This window comes from Rattus norvegicus, chromosome 1, assembly GCF_021556685.1.
Source record: "Rattus norvegicus strain SHRSP/BbbUtx chromosome 1, alternate assembly SHRSP_T2T, whole genome shotgun sequence".
Taxonomy (NCBI): domain Eukaryota; kingdom Metazoa; phylum Chordata; class Mammalia; order Rodentia; family Muridae; genus Rattus; species Rattus norvegicus.
In genome coordinates, this window is record NC_141534.1 from 272,733,385 (window position 1) to 272,755,886 (window position 22,502).

At 43.1% G+C, this 22,502-nt stretch overlaps 1 pseudogene; it reads left to right on the forward strand.

Moving 5' to 3' along the window:
• Positions 1-2,063: 2,063 nt before the first annotated feature.
• Ndufab1-ps1 (NADH:ubiquinone oxidoreductase subunit AB1, pseudogene 1) lies at positions 2,064-2,612 on the forward strand (annotated as a pseudogene).
• Positions 2,613-22,502: the final 19,890 nt, after the last annotated feature.

Sequence of the window (22,502 nt, forward strand, 5' to 3'; positions counted from 1 at the left end):
TAAGCCTCCGCCCTTTGCAGACCCAACATGAACTTATCATTTACACATACTGTTTGGTATAGTTTCCACATGTTAATTGTTCAATGAGTTACTTCCTGAACGATGACCCCTCCCCCTCGGAGGCATCGTCAAAGCGGGTGCCAGGTCTCTGGATACTGTCCCTACAAATCGAAGCTGCAGTCTGCTCCTTCAGGAGCTCGGGGTAAAAGAACCAAGATCAAATAAATCTCTGGTAGAAACGACCATTGCTGTGGAGAGAAATCTTGAAGCAATAAGAGAGAATGCTTTCTGGCTAACAATCAGTATCCCTGGATACTTCCCTTGGCATTAGCAGCCTCTCAGATATAACATACACATTTTTATGTATATGACTCACATGCCCACATCGCAGAGCATAATGTACAGGTAAAATATTACCCTTCTTTTCTGTCTTCTTTTGTCTGTCCTTTTTTTTTAAACAAGGGCCTAACTATACAGCCCACCCTAGTGAACCTGCAGCTATGCAGGCCAGGCTGACCTCCAACTTACAGAGATCTGCCTGCCTCTGCTTCCTGGGTGCTGGGATTAAGAACTTGAACCACCACACTCAGCTGGCCTTCAATTCTTAAGCATTTGGAAATCGGATATTTATAACTTTTTTTTACTTATAGTTAAAATATTAAATGTGTGTGGGGACTGAAGAAATAGCTCAGTGGTTTAAATCAAATACCATTCTTGCTGAGAACCTGAGTTTTATTCCCAACACCCGTATCAGACAGCACTCGTGTGATTCCAGCTTCAGTGGATCTAATTCCCTCTTCTGGACTCAGAGGGCACCTGCACACACACACACACACACACACACACACACACACACACACACACACACACACGTAACTAAAAATAAAATCCTTGTCTTTGTGGGGGGCAGATATTCACATCGGTTGTGTAAGTTCCCAGCTGCTCTCTGTATTAGTGTGTGAGCAAGCGATTCCTGTGTGCCCCCCCAGAACTAGTTTCTCTGCCCCGTTTTGAGAAGCTTTTTTATGGAGACCGGTGCCCACTCCCTATTTACATTTCCTTCTGCCTTCTTTCTTATTACAACTGTCGACGGTGTCCAACAACAGAATGTGGCTCCAAGAGGCACTGTTTGAAAAGTATTTAATGATATTCCCTGAAGTTACTTGGCCAAATACAACTGAATCTTTATAACCCAGAGAGAAAACAAAATTATTTACTCATTCAGTATTTATTAGTTTGGAAATAGGGACACAGTACCTAACACACAATTCGCCGATGTTTGCTCTATCCTGGTACCTCGCAAGCTCCTTTCCAAGGCTCGAAGAGGAGACGAACAGTCCCAAGCTGATGTTGACTCTTTGTAGCACAATTCTTTACGTTTTAAGGAGCAATTAATTCTGATAATTGCTGTTGGTACACCATGGATTTTAAATGATTTATGAAAGAGTTCTCAGCTCTGCACAGGCAGGCGTCTCTGTGAGCGCGTTCTCCCGTCACTCCCACGCTCTACGGAATGCTAGAGACAAAGAGCGCGTGATAGCCCAGGCAAACCCCAGACCACCCCATCCTCATTCATAGTCCCAGGTTATAATGCAGACAGTGGATAATTTTGAGGTGAAGACGAGGTACCAGGTGAAATGTGAGACACAGAACCTAAAAATGGCTCAGGATAGCCTATGGCCCGAAGTTCTAAGGCTGCCCACTCTGCAGGGACATCTCCCTGATGTAGTCATTACTGCCACTGTCCCTCCTTCTACTCTGGGTAGTTTAGCATTTTCCTTTCAAAAGACAAAAGACAGAAGCGGCAAACCTGTAATCCTAGGCTTTAGGAAGATCAGGAGTTCAAGGCTGTACTTGGCTACACAGCAAGTTCAAAGCCAGCCCATGTTCCACGAAACCCTATCTCAAGCCAAATCAAAACATAACAACAAAAAAGAAAAGTGATTTTTTTCTTTAATGTCAAAGACTGGGAGTGGAAGTAAGCTTTGGCCTTCTGTTCTGTCTAAAAGGCCCTCCCCAGACATTATTAATCACTACAGATGATTAAATAATTGGACCAGAGGTGGTGCATCCTCGGTTGGCATAGCCATGGCATCTCCTGTCCTTTGCGCCTGTGTCCGACGCCTGCCTGCGGCCTTCGTGCCACTGTCCCAGCTTCCCATGTTGGCCTTGACCAGGCCTCTTGGCACTACTCTCTGCCCTGAAGGAGTCTGGAGGAGACCCAGGACTCTGCAGCCCGCCTTGGTGCTCTTGTAAGTGCCTGGAATGGTCGCACATTTGTGCCACCCATACAGTGACACACCCCCACTGATGTTAGAGGGAATCAAGCACCGAGTTCTGTATGTCTTGAAACTCTGTGAAAAGATTGACCCAGAAAAGCTCTCAGTAAATTCTCATTTTATGAAGGACCTGGGCTTAGACAGTTTGGACCAAATGGAAATTATTATGACCATGGAAGACGGATTTGGGTTGGAAATTCCTGATATAGATGCAGAGAAGTTAATGTGTCCATAAGGAAATAGTAGATTATATTGCTGATAAGAAGGATGTGTGTGAATAAAGTACCAGAGCTTTCTTCCTCACTGTGAGGACTCCAGAGGACACCCGATGGCATTGTGGCTGACTGACAGGTTCTGTTCGACTTGTATTTAAATTGTCTGAGTGTTTAACCCTTTAAAAATAAATCCATTACAAAACAAAACAACAACAAAAGAGTTGAACCACAGAAAGGCTCAGAACTAGCTCAGTAAAGGTGGCCACCGATAAGGGGGAAAACTAGATATTATTGGTAACAATGGCTACTTGGACTCCATGCTCATGTCTCTAGGTCTGTGCTGTTTATGAAACCCAGAGCACTGAAAGATAGCTACTCTCTGTCTTTAAGTGAGGAAATGGAGATTTAAAGTGTCCACCACAGGAGAACAGCAGGGCTGTCTGCCAGGCCAGTCGTTCATGAGCTCCAAGGATTATGGATCCACCTCTTGTTCTTTACCCACAGCTCGAAAGAGGTTGCTGGGCAAACATTCAGTGAGTGGGTAACACACCTGCTCTGCCTTTGGCTGTCTACAGCAGTGGCTGCCCCGTAGGAATCTCCCCATCAATACTAGAGTCATGAATGGCAACAGAGTTCAGCCTTGCTGTACTTGTAACAGAAAGAGCCTAAATCATGGGGGTTAAGGGGACACTCTGTGGTCCTCCCTGATAAACTTGCTGTCCCCAGACTGAAGTGTCACCTAGATCCCAGAAAAAGGAGAGCAAAGAAAGTAGATGTCGAAGCCACACATGACGACAGAGTTGTGTGTTTGTTCTTAGAGCCTGAAATGAAGAGTGGTTTCTCCCCCTCCAACAAGGTTCTGTGGAAAAGAACTTGGAGAAGCACAAAGGCCAAGGACCCAATGGGGTTGTCCGTAATTCATCACCTGTCTAAGAGCTGTCTGGGGCAGATTGAAGTCATTAGCCAGGCAGGCTTGGGCGGGAGGAACCTCCAAGGTGCCTGGCACTGCAAGCCCGGAAGTGCATCGGCCTGGTCCAATCTTAAATCTCTGAAATAAAATGACTAGGGCATGTTCGCTTCTTCTCGCCTCCCAGGAGCAACATGTGCCCTTTTTAAAAAAAAAATGGCACTGGGTCTGATAAAAATCACATCCATTTACTGCAGTGTCTTTTCCATGGCTGCGAAAGAAAGGCCTTTATCATGCCCCGAATTAGATCTGTGATTTTTTTGAATGACATGTATAATAATTAGACTGTGAAGATGTGCAGTTAATCCATTTAAAGGTGTAAAGGAGTCCATTTAATGAACATTATAGTCATCTTAGACTTGGAAACAGCCAACTCTTTTGTTGAATAGAAAGAAGTTCAATGAGATTAACTTCTCCGAGTTGGTTTTAAAGGATGATCAGACGTGTCCTCCTCTGATAGTGCACTGCGTCTTCCGGCATGGCTCCTGCATACCAATGTCTTCCATACCGAAAGACTAAGAAGAAGGCCGCTGGACCTCACTCACATCGGAGTGAAATAATTACAAATTAAAAAAAAAAAAAAGATCACTCCCACTTTCTAGACTCCATATAAAGTGATAAGAGGCCGAACTGCTTGAACTTGTAATTATTCACAGAAAATGTTAATCTTCCGGCATGGCGTTCTCACTGCCTGCATTAAATGGATTCTGTCAATTATCAAGTTTACAGTTTGACATGCGGATACTTCTGCTGGGAGACTTATTGATTGATCCTATCAGATTTGAACCACAGATGTATCTCTGGCTTAAGTCCTCCTGCCAAAGCCTGGGGGGCTGTTGAACTGGCCTCAACACAGGGGCCACTTGCTATTAGAGTGGGTTAGAGTCCAAGGGTCTCAGCTCACCCCTGATACGATGTTTAAACAAAGCAACAACCATAGGCCAGACTGTAGGGCAGAAGTATTAGTCAAGATTCAAACAGCTACATTGGATGAAGATTGCTGAACCCAGCTTACTCGGCTGGCTGTGCCCTTCCTGCTGGCACTTCCTATTTTGTTCACATAGAGCTTTTCCACGCTGACCCTCCAAATGTGGGAACAGTCAGATGCAGTCCAGGGGTGAAGCTGCTCTCCTTCAGATGCCTGACTTCCTATCTTTGCTGTAGCCTAGAAGTTTAAACTTGACCTTCACTATATATACATACATACATATACATACATACATACACACATACATACACACACATACATATACACACATACACACATACATACATGCATACATATACACATACATACACATATACATACACACATACATACACACATACATACACACATATACACACATACATACATACACACATTCATACACACACATACACACATACATACATGCATACATACACACATACATACACATATATATACACACTTACATACACACATATACACACATACATACATACACACACATTCATACACGTACATACATACATATATACACACACACACACATTTCCTTTCTTGCTTGCAGCTCCAAGGAATTTTAAAGCACCATTGAGCTATGTAACATGCTGCATAAGATCAGAGAGTAGCAGGCTAGATTTTCTTCTAGAAATAAAATAAAGCAAACAATAACAACTTAATCTGGTTAACCTGGGAAGGGAGTGGCAGGCAGCAGGGCACTCTGTCACCTCCTGCCAACCAGTGACAGAGATGGATAACTGTAGAGGTCATCTACAAACTAATAACTAGCACTGCTTAGATCTTCTGCATGGAAGGAAGCAAAGCTGGAAAGATCAAGAGGCAACAGTGTTCCAGCTCATGTAGTATGAGGTGTCTTGTACAACACCACTGGGCAGTGTGCAGAAGGCTTTACATTCGTAGGTCTGGGGAGGGAGAACTCCAGGTCAGATGAAAATATGTTTATAAATTTAAAAATGTGCCTTCCCAAGGGGACAGCCAGCCATGACTGTGTCTACTCCTGGCCAGATGAGTCTAACTCAGGAATTGAGCCTAAAGTCTCGACCCTGAGCCACGTTGCCGTGCTTGCTTCTGTTTTGCTCTGGCCCATTTATAACCTCCAGAGATAATCCAGAACTAAAACAAGGTGTTCCAAATGCTCACGGTCGGTTTCTTACACACTGCAACTGCAGCCTTCTGAAGGGATGAGAGGAGTGAAGCTTTGACCTTTCAACTGCCCTGGACAGGAGGTGGAAGGACATTCTGCCTTGTTCTTTACTGCTATGGTGTTCCTCTCTCCCAAAGTTGTTTTCATTGTGTGTTTAGGACACCTAAGTCTTGTAACAGGTGAATAAAATGTGAAGGGATAAAATCAGAGGAAGGTCCAGATGCAACCATAGTGTCTACTCTCTACATTCAAAAGGAAATAAATAAAAGTCTTCCTTTTCTGATACCTGTCAGGAATTTTCATACAAAAACTGCCTTCAGCATGTAGGTAGCCTGGCAAGTTCATCTCCTCTAGCAGCTGCTAGCAACACATCAGTTTGAAACTATTCAATAATTACTTTATACAACCTGAAATTCGAAATTACAATTCCACTAAGAATATCTACAAGATCTTTTAGAAAAAGAAAAGAAAAAAAAAAAAACAGGTGTGCGAGGTAGAATGCATTCATATGCAGAAAAATTCATCAGAATATTTTTTATCTTAGCTACTGAGCGTCAAGTCCTTCTCCCCGTTCACTGAAAGGATCATTTGAATGCGAATACATTTTTAGGTAAGGTTATTAGATTTAGTTCAGATTGCACAAATAATTATCATACTTGGTTCAGATGAGAAGCTGCTCTAGAAGTTTCTCAACAGGATAAAATTCTGATGAAAGAGAGGAAAATCATTTGTCAAGATGCTGACCCAAACTTGCCCAAAGATTATCAGCATTGCCTATATGTACACGTGAGGCTTGCAGGAATAGGGTTGTTTTTTTTTTTTTTTTTTTAGAAAGAGAAAAGTTATTATCTTGGAAAGAACTGAGTAGCCAGAAATTGCTATCATGGTTCAGAATGAACTAATCACTTTACCCTCTTCCCTGAGCCCATTTATCCAACTTCTAATTCCTCACCTAATTAGAGGGAAATGCGGAGCTGTCCTGGTCAAGGAGGTAGGGATTAGGGTTAAGAAAACACTTGTGTTTGGAATCCCCTGCCTCCCCTGGTCAGTGTGAAAGATTCTCAAAGAGTCTCCCAGCCTCGCTAATCCGTGACCCTCAGCAGGGAGGAAGTGCTAACAATTTAGTTTAAAACTCACACTCTCACACACATGCATCAAAAACGGCTTTTCTTCTTTGATTTGTAGGTATTAGTTGTTTTTTCCAGGCCCCATTAAGGACTCTTCATCCTGTCCAGCAAGAGGCATTAAGCTTTCGCGAGTTAAAGTTGTTCCCAGCTCGGTGTTATTCAAAGGCAATTTACACTAATTATTCGAGTCCACAGCGTTACCCATATTAGCGGAATGAACCATCTCAGCAGGTAAAAGTACTTTTGAAATGTTAATTTATTACCAGGGTACAAAAATGTCCCTGAATTCGAGGTTTTTGTTTTGTTTTGTTTGTTTTGTTGTTGTTTTTAAAGCCATTTTAAAGGACGGGACTGAGACATTCAGTACCCTTCCCATTACTTTTATAAACGCTATTATAATTATTTGTCTTTTAAACACGTGGTTGTCAAGCTAATGCTAGTGTGTCTTCCAGTCTTGCAGTTAGCACAAAAGATGTCTCTCATCTGGGTTTTTTTTTTTTTTCTTTTTTTCTTTTTTTTTTTTGCCAAGGAAAGGCAAGTGAATCACAGCCCGGTTACATGAAGTGTCCATGTAAGGATTTTTGTTGTTTGAAGTATTTTTGTTGCTGTTGTTCTCATGTCTCAACAACTCTGCTCTAGGGCGTTGGATCGTAATCACTAGCATTTTCAAAACCTTTTTTATATGCCATTGCTTGCCAAAATAGGCGCTCTGGTCAAAAATGTGCCGCAGGGTCGAGCCAACAAGTTCTGCAGCTCATTTGTGACACCCCACAAGGTGTTCATGCTTGGTGGGCTGGGGGGTGGAGGTTCGGGGGGGGGGAGGGCTTCCGATTATGGCTTCTGGAGAACCCTGGGCCCAAAGCCTTTCACAGTAAAGTCAAGACGCTCTGGTTTGCCTTCTGGACTTTATTAGTCTCTTACTCGTTCCAAAGCGATTGGACAGAAGGGGCAAAGAAAAGGAAGGTAAATGAAGTTAAACCCTTCCATGTTGAGAAAGATAGATCTCTTTTTAAAAAAAAAAAAAATCCAACAGATAAATAAATGCTCGCCTTTACAGGAAGCTTCAACAGCGACCCCTCCTGGCAACCCAAGCAGCTTACATGGTACGAAACAGCGACTCCTCTTGGTGACCTGAACCGTCAACAAGGTACAAACTGCAGTTGGCCAAAAATGAGCGCGACTTTCACTTTCTCCTTTCATCCAGGAGCTCGAGAAGCATTCTTATACAGATTTAGACGCACGGGCTCAGCCCTCCAGAAGCTCAGACGATAAAGGTTATAAAGGTGGAAAACAGCTATTGAGACGGATGGAGAGGAGAGTGGGTCCTACCAGGAAGTGAGGTCTCAACTAATCAAATAAGTATGGAAAACTATACACAACAGTAAAATTTTAAAAAGTCACGCAGCACCGGAAAAAGAGAACCCAAGGTTGACAAACAGCAGATGTAAAGACCCCGGGGCACACAATAAAGTGACACATCCTGGGACCTGGGAATTAAGTAGAATATCCTATCTGTCCATATCTGTCCACCCTAATAAAATAATAAAGTGGAGGGAGACTGGAGATAACACAGGGATTCTCCACTCATCTGTCCTGAAAATATTGTAAATCCTGCATTTTTGAGGTCTCCAAACTCTTTGATCCACCTACCGACACACAGCCCTCACAAAGGTTTGACCAGCCTCTTCCTATCTAGTTATTTATTGCGTGCCTCCGTTTCAGGTCATGTAGTGTTACCCAGCATTACGCGCTGTGCTTCCCAAATTTTGGCTCTCATGCCAATGGAATTGGCCCCATGCCAATGGAATGCTGGCGGTGTCAAATGCCCCCAGCTTGACGGGGCTTTGGAAGCCCAAGGACAACCCTAGATATCTTTATTGTCTGCCGCTACCAGACGTATGTTCCTCCATCTCTTGCCTCCAGAGGTTCGACCAGTCTCTAAGGGTCCTGACCCAGTCAGGGCAAAAACAAATGAGGTCCAAAGCAATTCCAGTTAGTGGGACAGTTGGCACCCCAGGCTATCTCTTCCCTTCTCTTTTAAAGGAATGCATTTGTGAACCACTGTCCAAGATCCCCAAGAGTATTCTAGAACCTAGAATATAGTCAAATATACAAGTCCCTATGGGTTAACATGTAGGTCAATTAATATATGGTATAACAGAAACACACACACACACACACACACACACACAACTGTACTTCACTTTGCCTCCTCCCTAAACTATCCCTGAATGAGATTAACCTCCCATAATAGACTTCTGAAAGATACACAATGGGTGGACCACTGCTAGAAACCAATAGCGACTTCTCCCTTCTAAAACTCTGCTGTGCACTAGAATTTGCATGAGGTCACTGAAGACAAACACCTCCCTTTGGAATCTGTAAATGGCTAACAGAATAGGATCTCTTACACTGCAATATTCCATCACCTGCACACCCACACAGAAAACACTTCTTTGTTATTGAATGTCTTCTGTGTGCCAAGCACCTACATGCAGCATCTACAGTTACAAATGAGGGGACGTGTTTTCACCTAGTATTAAAATGTTACTTACTGGGAAGTACTAGGGAGAAGAGAACGAAAGCAATCGCCACAGACTTAAGTGTGCTTCAGCTGCAAACATAATCCCTCCGAGATCAGTGCTCACTTCACACCAGGGGGTGAGAATGTCTTTTCGAGTCAGACTGTCTAGTTCTGTGCAGAGAATGTGGTAAAGGAACAGTGCTATCTGAACTAGCCCTCGTTTACTTTTCAAGAATGTTTTGCCTGTGGCACAGAGTGTAAAGGAATAGGGTCTAGATGAGAAAAGAGGGTATAAGAAGATGCTGAAAAAAAAATCACTTCCCATAACCTCATGATACACCTTTGTCAGCAAATAATGGATATTCAATCACAACCAACTGATTTAATCCTGTTTCTTAAAGACCTCTCCAGGCCCAGCCCAGCTTTAATTACAGAACATCCATGGGTGTCAGAATAGTACATGCACATAAAAAAAAAATCTTTTCTGTGGTTCAAAGTGTTCCCTGGTTAATCTGGCCGCCCCACCACCACCACTCCCACCATTTAGTTTAAATTAAAGAGGGTAGACTCCCTAATGAAAGCCAAGACTCCTCTCCATCCTGATGAATGTAGCCATTGGGAGCAACTCTTTAAAATAACTGGGGTGCTGGGAGGGCTGAGGGTGATGCTGCTGGGATCAGGGCTGACTGACATCCACAGGAGGCTGAAGTTAAGTAGGAATTGGTGTTCCTTTTCTTCTTGTTTAAAAAAAAAAAGATAAAGAACCAGCACTTTTTTCTTATCAAAAGAAACATTTAAAAAATGATGAAATTAAAGGCCTGAAAATCTCTCTAGAGTCTTTCATGAGCTTTGGACCAATGGAGGTGGGGGAAAAGTTCTCTATGTAAGCATTGAAGTCCATACACTAACAGCATGAAGTTTGATGATAAAAGTTATAGAAAGTCAGCATTTTATGCATACAATGTGCATATGTGCACCTTTAATGAGGGCTTCCACTGGTAGTTGGATGGATTTCCTCGGAAACTGAATTAAATAGTCTTAGTTGCTGCTTTAAATGCCTTCAGTGTTACCCACTGAGAAAGACAGCACAGTTCAAAGACACTGAAAAAGCACTATGCTTGGTAGATTGGGGGCCCAGCCCTCTACTGAGCCAGTAAGGAGGTGATAAGTAAATTATTGAACCCCATCAGCCTCCTGTGAGTCTCACAGAAAAATAAAGATTTTTATTAGCTTGATCCTTGTACTCTAAAACTGTAAAACTGTCCGACATCAAAGAGGCATTTGGTATAATTATCAGAGGAGAGCTGTGTGCAAAAGTAGGTAGTTCCCAACCACACAAAAGGCTTTTAAGTTTTATGCATGTTTGTATCATATATGCATATGTTATGTACACCTGTGTGCAGGTACCTTATCTATGTATGTATGTATGTATGCATGCACGGAAGCCAGAGATTGACTTAGGGTATCTTCCTATATGCTTTCCACACTATTTTCTGAGACACAGACTTTCACTGAATCTGAAGTTCATCGTTTTTGACTAGGTAGGCTGGCCAGGGAGAACCCCAGAACCACTGTCTCCAAAACCCCTAACACTCAACCACTCCTGGCTTTGTACATGGGTTATGGGAATCTAAATTCAGGTCTTTATGCTAGTTCAGTGACTATTTTATACTGAGCCATCTCTCCAGCCCTAGGATTTTTTTTTAATATTTGAATTGAGCACATCACATGTGCATACACACAGGCTTACAACACATTCATCTTATAAGGCCCGGGAGTTGCATCTTTTTCCTAGTTGAATGAAATGTGGTTTTTGCAGATCCTGTTGTATCTATGTGTTCTGTGCAAGGCCAAGAGTTCAAGCCAGCCTGCAGTCTAATTAATACAAGTCCAGCAGAATCAGAGGGTGGAAGAAGAAGAAAACCAAGAAAATGAGACATTCGTTCGGATGCCTACCTCACTGCAAGTATCCATTAATCTGCATGCTAGTAATGATTCCAAATATGCAAACAGATGTTTCTCTCGTTAAATTGTATATGCAAATACTACTGGTGGCAGTGGCAATGTTGTCTCGGGGTTGAGAGATCGTTGAGGGTAATTAAAGGTTAATCCAGTTTTCAGTTCATAGACTAGACAACAGGAATAGTTTCGAGGAAGATTTGTCGTTTAACCTTCAATTCATCACCGACAGTGCACGGATTTTCTGCTGAAATAACATAAACATATATGTGCTAATCATTACTCATCCATGTCTGATCAGCAACAACTGGAAGCACAGCCCTATTCATCGTACTAAGCTGAATGTTACCATAAACAACACCAATAGGAAAAAGATACGTCTCCCTCAAAAAGTGCTCAGTACCCCAATCCAGAGCAGTCACCTCTGGATCTTAATAGAAAGACATCCAAATGACAGCAGTAACATTCTGTAGCATGGCTTCATGCACTGTGAAACATTGGAGCTTCCAAGGCCTTGACCAAAATCACTGATTTTTTTTTTGTTACTGTGGGGTGAGTTGAAAACATAAATGGATAAATGATTTGGCACCCCCTTTAAAGGGAAAAGTTTAACTCACTGGCTGGGTAACTTCCATTTTCCATTTTGAGAGGAGGGGGATGGAAAGGCGTCCAGCAATTAAGGTCAGAGAAGTTTCACATTGGCAGGTCTGCAAGACTTGCAAGGTCAGTAGAAACTGTGCAGGAAGAGCTGGTGTGAAGGAGGCTTCCTGCATCTGTGGAATTACAAAGGAGGATTTATTCCCCAGATCAACAGTTACAAAGAGCTTACCTTTGGTTTAGTGGGAACCCGGGTGCTCAAATGGTAATCTCTTCTCTCCCCTTTACTTAGTCCTTGATTCTACAACAAATGCAGAGCTATTCACCCTGCATAAAGGCCCACATGCAAAGCCAGCACGCAGAGTACCTGAGGGCTGCAGGCTCCAGTAGATGAAAAGCCTGCCTTCTGCCCCCAGCAAGCAGTGAGCCCTACCAGATGCCCATCGAAATGAAATCGAACGCTTCAGGGGCAGGCCGATCCCTAACTTGTAATCCTCATTATATGTTGAGGGCTTTTAGCTAAACCCAAATTTATTTGAGTGCTATGCCACCAGTAAACCAAAGCTGCTTTCATGATCACAATTCTACACTAAGCCAAACCCCAAGTCTTGGAAATAAGACTAAGGGTCTGCCCCCAACAACTCCTGCTTTCTCAAAAGAAAAGTGCCAACTGCCAAGGCTTGAAAAACAAACGCCTTGAGAAACTGTACATTTCCCAAGAAAATGGTCTATGGCTGCCTTGCCCTAAGCACCCTTTTCATAAAATATTAACAGCACTGACTGACAAACCAGAGTTAAAAGGCAACCGTTGTGGTCAAATGGGAGGAGGAATGTCTCACTATCCAGTTGTGAGGTTTTGTTTGTTTGTTTGTTTGCTTGCTGACCCATCAAACAATTTCACGTCTTTTTGCCACTATTTCATATTTACTTATGTACCTTTTATTATGTCTGTGACCTATTATTTCCTTTCCAGCCAGAATCTGGGGCTTCTCAGCTTAAGAGAAGAAAAAGCTCATCCAATTGTCACCCTTGGAAGTAGAAAGGGTCTTGTTGCAGCCTCTTCTAATGGGCCTAGGTATCTCCTAGCAGGAAGAGGAGGAGCATGGTGTTTTCCAGGACTGCGTGCGAGCCATGAATAGGCACAGCACGCCCACACTAGTAGTACATAATGCGCGTGTGTTCCCTTGGGCACATATTAAAAGATCTGATCGCCCGCCCTCTCCAGGCTAATTTTGGATAACATTTGGAGATCTCCAGCCATACTCTCAGGAGGCTCTTTGGAAATAACATGGCCCCGTGCTTCTCTATTTGTTAAGTAATTGAGATGTAATGGTGATTATTACGTATTAAAAAGAAACCAAATTCCCCTAGCACAGAGCAGCCCCCTAAGTGCCATACTGCTCAGAACGGCAAAGGGATGGCATCAAGCATAGATCTAGGGAGACAGACCTTGGTTATCAGTCTTCAGACAGTGACAACTTGTCTCTGTTAAAAGCACCAGAAATAGCTCCCTCCTATGACAAAGAGGAGGTCCTTGGTTTTGGGTAATTCTGACCCTGTCCCCAGTATTGTCCATGTCTTGATATGAACCTTTTCCCACTGCCCAACACAAGTTAACTTGGCTTTTTCCTAGAGATATGTGAAGAATCTAGGAGCCCATCCAAGCAGGATTATAAGGATAAACAATGAAGCCAGAACAGCCCAAAGGAGGAGTCTACCTGACATATCACAAACTGTGCCAAGAGAGTGTTCCTAGCAGCCTCAATTTCACTGTGTTTCGCTATATAAAAATCATCCTCTGGGTTCTATCGCTCAGCCGAGAGGACGGAAGATAATAACATCCCTGCAACCCAAAAATCATCTAAAATCATGATAGTGATTGACAGAGATGACCTCATCCTAGACAGTGGAACAGATTCACTTAGAGCATCTACGTTTCTGGAAGTTTCTAACATGTCCACTGTACTATCTCTGCAGAATGGAGCAAGTTCCTCTCCCCCTTAGAGCCAAGCACCTCATCATATTGTAGGTATACCCCACCCCACCCCCAGCTATGCTGGCTGGATTGCAGGAAGAGATTATCCACTAGAGCTAAATCAGATCTTTAAGTGGCATCATGGAAGCTCACCTTTCACTCTGTATCAAGCTGGACCCTGTGCAAACACCAGAAGTCCAAGAAGTGTTATGAACAAAAGCAGGTATTCTCTGGGGTCCCCACCCAACCCTCTTGCTGGTCTGATTGGGCACAATGCCTCTCCAAGCCATGGTGTCCTTGTTTGCATAATGGCTGGTCCTCATGGCAAAAGACAGTTGCAAGGATAAGCAAAACAAGTGTCGGGGGGTGGAGAATGCTCTATCAAGTGTCCTAGTCTTTCAGAAATGGCAGGGCAGCTGGGTTCTGTGCATACAGGGCTTCATCCTATAGTCCAGCACCAGTAATTGGTCTACTGTGTCCACGTCAACACCACTATTCTTAACCCTAATGGTGTGTTAATTTAACTCATTAGAGGCTCTTAGCACTTGAAAGGGTGTTTAAAAACACAAACCAACAATTAGTCTTTGGGGACCAAAGAATAAATGCAAACATAATGTATCACTTTTCCTGGCTCAACAAACACCATTTTGATGTGCTAATGGCCCCTAGTGAAGGCAGTAATTTCCATTTAAAGCAAGCCAACAACAGTCCTACTACTGCCCCTGTGAGGCCATAATCTACTTCATCCTGAGAGTCCAGCCTGGAATAAACGTCAATCCAATAGCCTTCCCATACAAATAACATAAAAGTGAAGTCCTTTGTGCACTAGAAAATGTGCTGTCAAGAAACCAGCCTAAGGTGAAATGGGATCATTGAACCAAGGAACAGGGAATTGAGTTCATCCTCTGTCTAGTGACCTAAGAAAACTACGTCAGCACTAGCAAAATGTAGCCCTCAGCAAAATGGAAGCATTGTCACACACGGTCTACTCTGGAGGGTGGTGAGAAATCTGGTGCCATGTGGGAGGCTTGGGATGGGAAAGCGTGTGGTTTTAATGGGTTCATCTTTAGGATATGTGACTATGGGAAAATGACCCTTGGCGCGTATCAAGAGAGATGAGCAATCTTGAGGAAGAGTGAGCTGGAGAAAGGTGTTTGGAAAGTCTGTGTACATGAGTGGTTTAAATTATGGTGAATATATGTAATACCCAGCTTAGTATTTTAATCATTTTCATGTTTTTGCTTTCACAATGTGCAGCCACCAGCTCTACCTTCCTTCTAGAAATTTTCATTTCCTCAAAAGCATTTCCTTTTGACCCATTAATAATTACTCCTCATTCCTGTCTCCATAGTCCCTAGGAACCGCTAATCTGCTTCTATAGGTGTGGCTGTAACAGACATTTACTAAGAAAAAAAGAAAGTATCATTATAACCAGTGTGTGGCCTTTGGTTTCTGTGTTTTATCATCTGGCATAACTTCCCAAGGTCCATCTAGCATGTGCAGAGTATCCATAGGTATCTCCAAACTATGCAGCTAGTAAAATAACCTATTATTCCCAGGTACTGAGTACTACATCATGTGTGTGTGTGTATATGTGTATGTGTGTGTACACATATACACACTCACTGGCACACATGTGTGTATTTACATGCTCAGATCATCTTTATCACGATATAACATGAGGAAAGTAAAATTCAGAATGGTTTAATGACTTGTCTCAACCCTGGTTTGTCAGGTTCCAGATTTCTTACTCTTAATCATATTTGGTATTTGCAGTCCAAGAAGAGCCATGTAGAGTATTTGACAGAGACTCCCAACCTGAAAAGGGACCACTTTATAAACCTGCAAGCCTTATCATGGCTGGAAACCACAGCCAGTAGAAATGTCAGAGGCATTGTGTCTGAGGCTACCATTAAGCTGGCCTCTTGCTGAACAAGGCATCTATTCTTGTTTAAGTGCTGAGGTCCTAGCCAGGATAGTAGCACATGCCTTTTCATCTCAATACTCAAGGGACAGAGACTTGAGGATTTCAAGTTTGAGGCCAGCATGAATGCTACATGAAGTCCCTGACTCATTTCTCCCAAATGCTGTGGCTTTATTTCCAGGAACCCTCTGAAGTTCACATTTGGCTGAACTGATAACATTTAGCTCTGAAAAAACAATGTTTCTGCCTCTGCTAAATGTCCTGCTCACTTTCCCTTGTGTGGCACACAGACATCTAGAAGTGGAAGAGTAAAGAGGGAAGCCTAAGTATACGCCTTGAAGAAACATATGAAGACCTTATAGCCATGGGCGTGGTAGGTGGTGTGTACAGGATTTACCAGGACACTTACATAAGAAGAATAGCTGTTTTGATCAGCGAGAAGCTAACATTAATTGGAGATCTGCAAACATCTTCATTTCCTTATGATGCTTGATGTATAGGGGCCACATACCACTACGTTCCAAGCCACTGTCTTTTTCCTCTTTTTAAGTCCATACAACCGGAATGAATTTAAAAGATATTCACAGAAATATGATTTTCAGTGTCAAACAGGATGAGTTAAAGAAAAAGGGCTGCAATTTAACTCCTGGATCTACCACCACATGCATGCATAAAGACCTTGGAGGAATCACTGGTTTTCTTACAAGCGTCTCCCTCCAAAATGGGCCCGAGGAGGGAACTGTGACTCTTCGTAGTATGGATCTTCCAAGATTTTGGCAGCCCAGCTTCTAGTCAGAACTGTTTGCTTAGGCATCTCACTATCTCCATTTCTCCCATCTGGGAACACAACACCAAAAGACAGAAGGAATGGTGAGCCTCGGGCCACTATGCTCTTCAAACACTGGTTTCTCAATTTTCTGGGGAACAAAATTGTGCGTCTGAGAGACTGGACTCATGAGCTCCCTGTTTTTTTTTCCCCAACAGTGCTCTTGGAGAGACTGGGTACCACCACTGATTCTATGTGGAAGCAGTTCAAAAAGAGAAAGCACGTCTTGGTGTTTTTATACACATTCTGGCCCAAGTGTAATGACTTAGAGAACTGATTGTTTAAAAAAAAAATCACATGTGGTAAGGGCCAGTTTCTGACCGTTGGGATGGACTTTGGTGAGTAAGTTTATTCAGCCTGCCTGATTACAGTGCACACCCAGGATTAAAGCTTAAAATCATGACTGATGGGAGTACATTGAGTTGTGAGAACTAAGGTCCTAATTTCATGGGCATCAAATGGAAATCAAGTACTTAATTGAAAGCATGGCCTATGGTTATCTTCTATTCCATGTATTGGTCTTTGCATTGCAAAGTAGAAGTAACCAATTTTTAAAATGTGGTCCTGTGTGTGCCTACATGCATCTTCATGTATGTATGTGTACATTCATGTGGAGGTTGGTGTCCAGTGTCTTCCTCAGTCACCCACCACCTAGCATACCGTAGAGGAGTCTTTCATGGGAAGCCAGAGCTTGCTAATTCACCTAGTCTAACTAGCTAGCTTGACCTAGGGACCTGCCTCCCAACGTCCTGGTAGCTTTATATCATGGCTAACTGGGGACCCAAACTTTGACCCTTTGATTTTTGTGCAGAAGGTGCTTTACCCATCGAGCCATTTCCCAAGCCTGTACTGCCTGTCTTTTATTCTTGTTTCCAGGAGATCTGCAGTCAGAAGAACCAGAAGAAAGCAGATCAGGATTGGGACTGAAGTTATCATTGTTTGAAACCAGTATTTACTCATCTCTGACTAAAACACATCATGCAACTGCTCTGATTTTACATTTTTTCATCTATAAAATGAGGACAATTAATATCTCCTGAGGGTGTCTGGGGGCTTAAATGGGGGATGTCCAGGTTCTGGCTGTAAAGTCTTGTCCAACCTGAGGCTTTCCAGAGCTACACCAAGGGCCAGCAGGGGTAGGTGGTGGAATTCAGTATCAATTATCAAAAAAAAAAAAAAAAGAAAAAATACTTTACATGATTGTTCTTCAAAATGATGTGAGCATTTGTGTGAATGTGTGCTGTGGTATGGTGTGTGTTTGTGTGTGTGTGTGTGTGTGTGTGTGTGTGTGTGTGTGCGTGCGTGCTGTGTGCTGTGTTGTGGCATGGTATATGTGTGCTGAGGTGTATGTGTAAGTGTGTATATGGGGTGTGGTGTGTGTGCTATGCTGTAGTGTGGTATGTGTATGGTGTGGTGTGTATGTGTGATATGGTGTGTGGTATACTGTGTTTTGTGTGTGTGTGTGTGTGTGTGTGGTGTGCTATGGCTTTTGTATGATATGGTGTGTGCGTGTGCTGTGGTATGGTATGTGTGTGTGCTGTAGTGTGTATGTGTGTGTAGTATGGTGTGTGTGTGTGTCATGTAATGTGTGTGTGTGCTGTCCTGTGGCATGTGTGTGTATACATGTGCATGTGCTTGTATATGTGCATGCGTGTGTTCTGAAGTGAATGAAGTTTACCAACTTACACCTTTACTAAAAATGGAGATTCTGTACTTCTCTAATTGCAGGACTCTGCAAAACAAAACAGATCTCTTGCCTGCTTCTAGGCAAGTCCAAGGGGGTTAATTTGCCACTCCTCAGAACAACTCTTTGGAGGGATCCCCTCTTGATTCTCTATTCTCACATTAATTAGAAGAAATGCCACATGCACTTGGAATAGCAGAAATTAGGAGAGAGACACAGCACCCTCTGGGGACAGCACACAATGCAGCTGCCACCTGGTGTAGAGAGGGGTGCTGGGCAGAATGACCATCCTCATGGTCAGCAGCTCTCCTCCCACCCTCCACAGGGATACTCCGGCCCCTTTGTTTGCAGGAGAAGTCCCATAGCTGGTATTTAGTAGAAGACTTCTGTTTAAGTCTAATCTTCAGGGACAAAAGCTTTTGAGAATAAAATGGAAGCTTACTGATTTCTTCTTTCTCAGCAATGGTGGAGGAGGGTGAGGACTTTGGAAACAAACTAAGACTCAGACACCAGAACCTGAGAAAATTGTTGAGATCAAACATTGGATGCTACTTGTACTTCTGATAATCTTCCAATTGTTTTTTCCCCAGATCGAAATCTTCCTTGAAGGTTTGCGTTGATCAGATTTCAGGTCTGCTGGAGATGTTGGCATTCTCTTGTTAACATCTCTTGTTGTTGAAGCAAAGTTTATATTGATTCAGGACATTTCTGTATGAGTCAAATGTAGATGACTCTCTTTTGGAACATTTCAACTCCAAGTAACAAAGGCCCGGGTGGGTAGGAAGGCTGGGGTGGAAGCTCAATGGTAAAGCATTTGCTTGACAATAAAATAAAATCCAAATAATGCCCAATTGCCGACTAATAAAATGGGGTTTTCTGATTGGATAGAGCATTTCTGACACAAATTGGGACAGGCCACGCTTGTAAAGTGGGCGAGACTCCCTGTAACTATCCTCCTGACAGAAGCTAGCAAGGATGGATGGACACCAGGCAGCCCAGGACCCAGTTCTCAAGCTTTTCGGGAACCTGTATCAGTAGGACTCAGGCCTGAATTATTTATGGTAATTACAATACAGACTTCCTCCTACTGCCCCAGTACAAGCAGCAAGCACTTCAACATTCCCTTCAGTCATGAGAATGAGAGGAAAAAAAAATCTGGAACATAAACTCCAATTCTCCTCCGCACTTAAGGACTCAGGGTGAGTTTGAGAAGAGTAAGCCCGAGTTGGCAATCAGGCTAATGAGTGCGCTGTCCACGGGAGGAAGTCCTCCAGCCAGGCAGGAGGCAGGGGGTGCCCAGCCTTCTGTTCTGCAGTTGATAAATATTGGGCCTTTATTTACATACAGTTGGTTTTTTTTTTTCAGTCTTGAAAGATATTCAAGGATAAGTTTTGCAGTCTCTTTACATGGAAGGATAGACATATAAAAGTTAAAATAGATTTAGCCCTAATTAAATCTGTGCTGCCCTGACTGCCCTGAGAGAGTCTCAGGCCCCAGGTTCCTGGGGGACAGGAGTACTTGTTAAGCAGGTGAAGATGGTAAACAGAAATGCTTCTCTCTCTCTCTCTCTCTCTCTCTCTCTCTCTCTCTCTCTCTCTCTCTCTTTCTCTCTCTCTCTCAACCTGAAATCTGAATTACTTCAAGCTGCCATTCTATTTCTAAAAGGCATTTCTCCTCTTGGTACAGGCAAGAACCTTTAGCCCCAACCTGGCAGCCCCATTCAAAGGGCCAGACTTTCAAACGTTCCAGTTTTAAGCTCATAGAGAAAAATCTCTGGTAATGAGTCCCCACCAGTGACAGAGTTCTGCATCTAATTTGCCCTCCCTGCTCTGCCCAGTGAAATGGTTTACAAGTCTTGAGCATCTGGGGGGGGAGGGGGGATCTAAAGGAATTCTCTGGAGAAGGAATGAAGTGCTATCATTGAAATCTTTATTTATGTGAAGAGAACTAGCTAAAACATTACCTCAGAATGCAAGATTACAACATCAGTGGGATGTAAAGTAAATCTATTCTTAGTGCTGACACACCAGAAACCCATAATCCTCTCTCAAAGCCCTTTTGTTATTTTAATGTCCAACAAATTATCTTTTTTTTTTTTTTAAGAAGAAATCCACTTAGATTTGAGAGGTTCCTTTGGTTCTGGTAAAAGTAATTTTAGCTAAAAAAAAAGTTTTAATTTTCTGTAACTGAGTCTTTATTGGGCTGGCTAACAAACACATAAGAGACTAAGGTGATTTCTAGCTTCAGTAGAACTAGCCACAAAGTAACCACCAAGATTGGCCTCAAGTTACTATGGTAACAGTAGTCCTAAAAAGTACTTCAGCAGGGCATTTCGGGTAGCTAATTTGACCATTCTGGTTGTTTCTAAGTGGTTGTATATGGATGAGTAAGTTGCAGGACATGCTGAATTTTCTGCTTGTTTATGTCAGTATACCTGGACTAATTACCCTACAAACGACTTCAGTAAGTATCCACTAAGAGATCTGAAAACTGTCCAAAGTGATTGCCATATCTATATCTATATAAAGTTTAACCTTGTTTGTTTGTTTGTAATTATATATGTGTGCATGTGTGTATGCATATTTACATGGTGGGGCACATACATGCAGGAATACATGTATACATGAATGTGTGTTGGTGGCAGGAGTCTTCCTTGATTTCTCACTCAATTTGACTTGTCCAGCTAGTCAGCTTGCTCCAAAGTCTGGCTCCTGAGCACTGGGATTATAAGCGGGCTGCTAAGTGGGTGCTGGGGACACAAATTCTAGCAGTAGCTGTACCTCCAGAATTCACTTGAACAGCAAACACTCTGCCCACTAAACCATCTCCCTAGCTCTCAAGTCTGCTTTCCTCTAGAAGCTACTTTGGCTGTCTAGGGGTCTGTGAGAATAGCCTTAGGTAGCAAGGCCTCTAGGTGCCAACCCTGGCATGTTGCAGAAGAGATGATTGTTTCTGGGTGCTGTAAACAGACACAATGTGACAGATGATAAGGCTGGAAGATTGGTGCAGGGGGTGGGGAATCTCTAGGACCTGACAGAGACCTGGGATCTGGGGATCTGGGCTGTCTATGGGGGCAACTCTGGTAGGACTTCTAGCAGAAGAGGATATGGATCCTGAAGTGGCCATTTCCTGTAGCCAGGCAGTGCTTCCACTGGAAGGATAAGGACAGCAACCCTCCGACAAAACCTTTGACCCAAAAGTAAAGGATGTTTAGGTTCAAAGATAGGGCAAAAGCAGAGGGAATGGCCAACCAATGACTGCCCCAAATTGAGACCCATCCCACGGGCAGGAACCAATCCCTAACACGATTAGTGTAACTCTATTATGTTTGCAGACAGGAGGAGCCTAGCATAACTGTCCTCTGAGAGGCTCCACCCAACAGCCAGTGGAAAGAGATACAGAGACCCACAGTAAACATTAGATGGAGCTTGAGGAGTCTTAAGGACGAGCTGAGAAAAGGGTTGAGGGGCCCAAAGAGGACAGGGACTCCACAGGAAGACCAACAGAATCAACTAGCCTGGACCCTTGGGGGCTCCCAGAGATGGAACCACTAACCAAACAGTGAGCACGGGCCGGACCTAGGCTCTTCTGCAGATGTGGAGGTCCCCCAACAACTGGGGCAGGGGATGTCCCTAAACCTGTTGCCTGCCTGTGGATTCTGTACTCCTAACTGGGCTACCTTGTCTGGCCTAGGTGAGAGAGAATACACCTAGTCCTGCAGTAAAGTGATGGGTGCCCCCTTCTCAGAAGAGAAGGGGGATGAGGCATGGGGGAAGATCTGCATGATAGGGTACTGGGAGGAGAAGGGACTGATATTGGGATGTAAAGTGAATAAATAGATTTTTTAAAAAAGGACTGGAAGTACCATTAAGCATTCTAGTTTCAAGGATAATGACTATGACTTGATTTTTCCTTGAAAACTCAGAGTAGGGAGTCAATAATAGATATTTATTGAGTGTTAACTAGCTGATCACTAAAAAAGAAAACTATTGCACTAATGAGAGAGTGTTTGAGACTTAAAGAAAGTTCATAGGAAATTGAATGGTGACAGAAAGTATGGATGTATACATAGATACATGTGTACATTCATACATACATACATGGAATGTCAGGGGACCAGGAGTCCTATTCTAGAGCCAGACCAGGATGTGCTTGAGAATAGGTGGGCAAGGTAGACCTTCCTGAGAGTTAGATAGTTAGACAGAGGCTAGAAGTTGGTGAGGAGTTGCAGGAGGCAAACAGCAGTGAGTGCAGAGCCTTCTAATCAGGAACTCCCTGTGAAAATCAGTTCTT